Source organism: Suncus etruscus, chromosome 2 (genome assembly GCF_024139225.1).
Source record: "Suncus etruscus isolate mSunEtr1 chromosome 2, mSunEtr1.pri.cur, whole genome shotgun sequence".
NCBI classification, from domain to species: Eukaryota; Metazoa; Chordata; class Mammalia; order Eulipotyphla; family Soricidae; genus Suncus; species Suncus etruscus.
In genome coordinates this window covers 64,469,039-64,476,010 of record NC_064849.1, presented here as the reverse complement: position 1 = coordinate 64,476,010, position 6,972 = coordinate 64,469,039, and positions in this window count along the sequence as shown.

The window sequence follows — 6,972 nt, the reverse complement described above, 5'->3', positions numbered from 1 at the left end:
TATTCTGGAGAAGGTTCCATGTGGACTTGAGAAGAATGTGTATTCTGCTTTCTGGGGGTGGAGGGCGCTATATAAGTCTATTAGCTCTAGTTCTTCTAATTTTTCATTTAGGGCTCTTATTTCTTTGTTATTTTTCTGTCTGGTGGATCTGTCCAGTGGTGATAGTGGAGTATTAAAGTCTCCTACTACTATCACATTTCCCTTTACGTGTTTCTCCAGTTTTGCAAGCAGTTGCCATATGTATTTTGGTGGCTCTGCATTAGGTGCATAGATGTTAACCAGCGTTCCCCTGATCAGTAAGTAGTGACCCTCTTTGTCTCTGATCTCTTTTTTGAGGTTGAATGCAATTTGGTCTGATATAAGAATGGCCATCCCTGCTTTTTTTTATTTCCATTGGCCTGGATAATTGATTTCCATCCTTTTATTTTAAACCTGTGCCTATCTTGTACTTGTAGGTGTGTTTCTTATAGGCAGCAAAAATCTGGTTTATGCTTTCTAATCCAGTTCTCTATTATGTGCCTTTTAATGGGAGAGTTTAGTCCATTAACATTTAAGGAGATTATTGACAGAGAGAGCTGTTGTGCAGTTGTGTTGTTTAGGGTGGTTGTTACAAAAGGGGGTTTGGATTGTATAATTCGTCTCTGAGTAGGTCATTTGGGTCAGTTTTGTTTGAGCAAATAGTGCAAGTTCATTTTTGTTTGAGAATGATTTTAGTCTTCTCTCCCATATGAATGAGAGTTTTGCTGGATAGTGAACTCTAGGTTGAAAATTTCTTTCATTCAATTGTTTAAATATATCATTCCACTGTCTTCTTGCTTGAAGTATTTCATATGGGAGATCTGGTTTGATTCTAATGTTTCTTCCTTTGTATGTGAGGTTTTTTTCTCCCTTATTGCTTTAAATAGGTTGCCTTTCTCTTTGTTTCTTACCATTTGAATTACTATGTGTCTTGGAGTTGGTTTGTTAGGGTCTATTTTGTTGGGGACTCTTTTAACCTCCTGGATTTGCTCAGATGTGTCTTTCCAGAGGGTGGGAAAATTTTCTGCTATTATCTCCCTTACTAATTGTTCTTCCCCTTTCCCTGTTTCCTCCCCTTCTGTTATACCTATAATTCTTAGATTGTTTCTTTTGTCTTTGTTCATTAAATACTGGACTTTTACTTCCAGTGCTTTACGTTCTATTTCTTTGTTGGCTTCTTTGTTGTCTTTTGATTGCAGTTTATCTTTGAGTTGTTCTATGTGATTCTCGAGCTGTGCGATGCTGCTCTTCTGGCTTTCTACGGTTTTATGAATTTCTTCTAATTCTGTTTGTATGGAGTCTTTCATATTTTGTAGAAATTCTTGTTTAAATTGGTTCATTTGTTTATCTATTGATTTATTGTTATCTCTAGCCAGTGTGTCTTTCATTTCTTATAGCACTGCTTGGAATTCTATTCTCATGGCTGCTTTTAGGTCTTCCTCTCTTGGGTCTGCGTGTTTTGGTGGACTTGGGAACTTGTTCTGATTTCTCTCCATCTCCCCTGTTGTTAATGTTTTCCTTGGTTTACCCATCTTTCTTTGCATTTATTGGCTTGGCTTGGTGTGCAGTGCCTTCAGGTTTCAGCCCGCTTTTGCCACCTGTGATGTGGGGCTGGGTCTCTTCTCGGATGTGGCTCTATGTGAGTGTATTGGGTGATGTTGCTGAGTTTTGGACCTTCCCTTGTCCTCAGTCAAGCCTGACCAATCACCTCTCCCTTCAAGCCAGACAGTGCAGGTTCAATCTCTGGCCTGTCCCGGGAGCTCAAGGTTCCCTTGAATGGCCGCTTTCCACCCGCCCTAGTCAGCGACCTCCTGCACCCACTCTGGCCTGTTCTGGGAGTGCCAGGTTTCCTTGAATGGCCGCTTTCCACTCGCTCCAGTTGGCAACCTTGTGCACTCACTCTGGCCTATTCCAGGAGCTCAGGGTTCCCTTGAATGGCCGCTTTCCACCCACTCCAGTCAGTGACCTCCTGCACCCACTCTGGCCTGTTCCGGGAGCTCAAGGTTCCCTTGAATGGCTGTTTTCCACCCGCCCTAGTCAGCGACCTCCTGCACTCACTCTGGCCTGTTCCTGGAGCGCCAGGTTTCCTTGAATGGCCACTTTCCACTCGCTCCAGTTGGCAACCTTGTGCACTCACTCTGGCCTATTCCAGGAGCTCAGGGTTCCCTTGAATGATTGCTTTCCACCCGCTCCAGTTGGCGACCTCCTGCACCCACTCTGGCTTATTCCGGGATGTTCAGGTATGCCATTCTTCCTTCCTGATGCGGGCTTGCAAAGCAATAAATTTTCCTCTCAGGACCACGTTTGTTGTGTCCCATAGATTCTGGCAGTTTGTGTCTTCATTATCATTTGTTTCCAGGAAAGTTTTGATTTCCTTTTTGATTTCATCCCAGACCCACTGGTTGTTCAGTAGCAGGGTGTTTAATTTCCAATTGTTAAAATTTTCCTTCTGTGTCCCTTTGTAGTTCACATCTAATTTCAGAGCCTTGTGGTTAACAAAGGTAGCCTGCAAGATTTCTATCCTCTTGATATTATGAAGGTATATTTTATGTGTCAGCATGTGGTCTATCCTGGAGAATGACCCATGTACATTGGAGAAGAATGTGTGTCCAGGTTTTTTGGGGTGGAATGTCCTATATATGTCTACTAGTCCTTTTTATTCCATTTCTCTTTTCAGGGCTAGTATGTTTTTATTGGGTTTCAGTCTGGTTGACCTATCAAGTGTTGACAGGGTCGTGTTGAGGTCTCCCACAATTATTGTGTTATTATTGATGTCTTCTTTGAGATTTGTCAATAATTGTATTAGATAATTTGCTGGTCTCTCATTGGGTGCATATATGTTTAATAATCTGATTTCTTCTTGTTGCACATATTCCTTGATTAGTACAAAGTGTCCATCTTTGTCCCTTACCACTTTTGTGAGTATAAAGTTGGTGTCATCAGATATTAATATGGCCACCCCAGCTTTTTTAAGGATGCTGTTTGCTTGAATGATTTGATCCATTTTACCACTATGTGTCTTTTAATTGGTGAATTTAGTCCATTGACATTGAGAGAGATGATTGTCATAGGATTTAATATCATCTTTGTAGATAAGTTTGCTGTGTTTGTTGGTCTCTCTTGTCTTAAAGTAGACTTTTCAGTTTTTCCTTTAAGGCTGGTTTTTTATCTGTGAAGTTTCTGAGCTGTTGTTTATCCATGAAGCTATGTATCCTTCCTTCAAACCTGAACATGAGTCGGGCTGAGTGCAGTATTCTTGGTGAGGCATTCATTTCATTTAGTCTTGTCACAATATCCCACCACTGTCTTCTGGCCTTGAGAGTTTCTTGTGACATGTCTGCTGTAAGTCTTAAGGATACTCCTTTGAATGTAATTTCCCTTTTTGATCTTGCTGCTTTCAGTATTCTATCTCTATCTGCGGGATTTGTCATTGTAATGAGGATGTGTCTTGGGGTATTTTTCTTTGGGTCTCTTTTAGCTGGTTCCCTTCGGGTATGCAGGATTTGACTCTGGGAGTATCTCTTTGATGATGTCTTTGACAGTTGATTCTTCCTGGAGATCTCCTACCTGGACCTCTGGAACTCCAATGATTCCTATGTTGTTTCTGTTGAGTTTATCAAAGATTTCTATTTCCTTTTTTGTTGTTGTTGTTGTTGTTTTTTTGGGTCACACCCAGCAGTGCTCAGGGGTTATTCCTGGCTCCAGGCTCAGAAATTGCTCCTGGCAGGCACAGGGGACCATATGGGGCACCGGGATTCGAACTGATGACCTCCTGCATGAAAGGCAAATGCCTTACCTCCATGCTATCTCTTTGGCCCAAAGATTTCTATTTTCATCTGTTCGCATTCCTTGAGTACTTTTTCCATTGCCTGATCGTTTGTCTTAAGGTTCTTTTCCAATTTCTTCTGTTATATTGAGTTTTTCTGCATCTCATCTTCCAGTACCCCGATTCTCCCCTCAGCTGCTGTTATCCTGCTGGTGAGGCCATCCATTGAGGTTTTTAATTGAGCTACCATGTTTTTCAGATCTGTTATTTCAGTTTGGAGTTTTCTGATTTCTGTCTTTGTGTTCTGTTCAGATCGATATATGCTTTCTCTGAGTTCTACAAACATCTTCCATATTGCTATTTTAAGTTCCTTATCTGAGAGGTTAATCAGATGGCTGAAATTTTTTAGGTCATCCGAGTTATTGTCTTCATTCTCTGTGCATGGTGTTTGCCTGTGAGGTTTCCCCATTGTCACACTTGTAGTGTGATTTTTTTCTGTGTGTTGTGGTGGGGTTCATTGGTTAGAAAGAGTGCTTGGCCGCCAAGTGGAGCAGCCATGCTCTTCTGCGCCTTAGATGACAGTTTTTTTTGGGGGTGCACTTCCTAGGCCTCTGAGGAGAGCTTCAAGTATTCAGGGAAGACAGATAAGCAAAGCAAAGAGTTCCCTTCAAACCCTCAGGGTCATCCAAGGCACAGCAGGAGGGCAGAGCCAGCCTAGAACACTCTGTAGTAGGCAGGGTTGGCAGCAGGAACACTGATGAAATCCAGTCTCAGATGGCTGGAAACACCATGGCTCAAGATGGCTTCTGCACCCTTCTGACTCCCAGCAGAAACCAGCAGGAATCAGAGTGTGTATGTCCCGGCCCACCTCTCAAAGGAGACATTTTAAAAGGACACTGCATTCTCTGTGCTTGGGTTCCTGCTCCCTGATATCCTGCCTGAGATGGCCAAGAAAGACCCTAGCAAAAAATATCTCTTCAGGCTGGTCAGCAAAGTAGGCTGTCTCTGCTCATGAAGGGTGAAGCCAGAGGAGCTTGCCATTCTGCTACGCTTTGCAGCTGCACACATCTTCTATCCAATGAACCCCATCATAACATGTTGAAAAAAGTCACACTACAGGCATGACAATGGGAAAACAATGCAGGCCAACACTATGCATAGAGAATGAGGATTGAAGCTCTGATGATCAGAAAAGTGCCAATTATCTAGATAGCCTCTCATATAAGGAGTTTAGAGAAGAAATATGGAGGATGTTCATAAATTCAAATAAAGCATATATGGAGTTGAATGGACTACAAATAAGAATAAAGAGGATATGAAGATAGAAATCAGAAAACTCCAAGCTGAAGTAACAGGTCTGAAAAACTCAGATGACAAAATGATAATCTCAATGGAAAGTCTCTACAACTTAGTAACAGAAGCTGGGGATAGAATCAGTGAGCTGGAAGATGATATGCATAACAAGGACACACAACAGAAGAGACTGGAAAAGAGCCTTATAGTAAATGATCAGAAAATAGAAAAATACTCAAAGAATGTAAACAGATGAAAAAGAAGTCTTTGATAAACTCAATAGAAACAACACAAGACACATTGGAGTCCCAGAGACCCAGGAAGAAAACCCCCAGGAAGAATCAACAGCCAAGGCTATCATTGAAGAAACTCCAAGAGATAAATAGTGTATGCAACCAAATCCTGCATGCCTAAAGAGTACCAGCTAAAAGAGGCCTGAATAAAAGTACCCCAAGACACATCCTAGTCACAGTGATGAACCCCATAGTTTGAGATAAGATACTGAAAGCAGCAAGATCAAAAAGGTAAATTACATTCAAAGGACCATCTTTAAGATTTACAGTAGACATGTCACAAGAAACCCTCAAGGCCAGAAGGGTTTTAGGATATAGTGATGAAACTCAATGAAATGAATGCTTCACCTTGAATCCTGCACCCAGCCATAATCACTTTCAGGTTTGAAGGAAATATACATAGCTTCACAGATAAACAACAGCTCAGAAACGTTACAGACTCTAAACTAGCCTTGAAGGAAAGTGAAAGTCTACTTTAAGACAAGAGAGACCAACAGATACATCAAACTTCTACACAAAGATGACACTAAATACCATGGCAATTATCTCTCTCATTGTCAATGGACTAAATACACCTGTTAAAAGACACAGAATGGCAAAATGGATCAAAAAGTTGAATCCAACCTTCTGCTGCCTACAAGAAACACATCTGAATTATCAGAACACATTTATACTCAAAATCACAGGCTGGAGGAAAATCATCCAAGTAAAAATATAAATTCTACATCATCTATTTCATTATCTGGGTAACATCCAGTGGCACACAGGTGTTACTCCTGGCTCTGTGCTCAAAAATTGCTCCTGGCAGGCTCAGGGGACCATATGGAATGCCGAGAACTGAACCAGGGTCTGTCTAGGGTTGGCCACATGCAAGGCAAATGCCCCATTGCTCAGTCATTGCTTGGGCCCTATGTTTTTAATTTCAAGAGAAATTTCCACACTTTTCCTTATGTTTCTTTTTTTTTTTTTTATAACTTTACATTTCCACCAACAGTATGAAACGTTTCTCTTTCCATATCCTCTTCAACAGCTGTAATTTCTTGTCTTTTGGGTAATAGCCCATTCTTATATATGTAAGATGATATCTCATTGTTGTTGTTTTGATGTGCATTTTTCTATAAATTAGAAACAATAAACATCATTTTATTTTATTTTTATACTAGTCACCATGGAAGTTATCTTTATTTTAACATTTCCTACGTGACACCGATTTGGCCATTCTGTCACAATTTAAGAATCATTATTCTCTATCAATAATAAACACTTGCCAAATTTTCCACCAAATGGCTATTTTATTATTTATTCCACTAAATACTTATTTATAGGGAAGCTAAATTACATTCATTTTAAACCATTTTATTAATACAGTTATACATTTATTAATACAGTAAACAGCTTATTACCTACAATTTTGTCCTTATCTATGACTCTTCTTAATTATATCCAAAGCAGGTAGTGTATGATAGTGCTAGTGCTTGATTAACGCTTGACTCATTTTTGAAGAGAAGAATGATAGAACATAAGCTTGAGAAACCATCTCAAGAAGCCATATTTAGGGTCTAAAAAAGACAAGTGAGGAGAGTTAGGGTTTTATATGAGAAA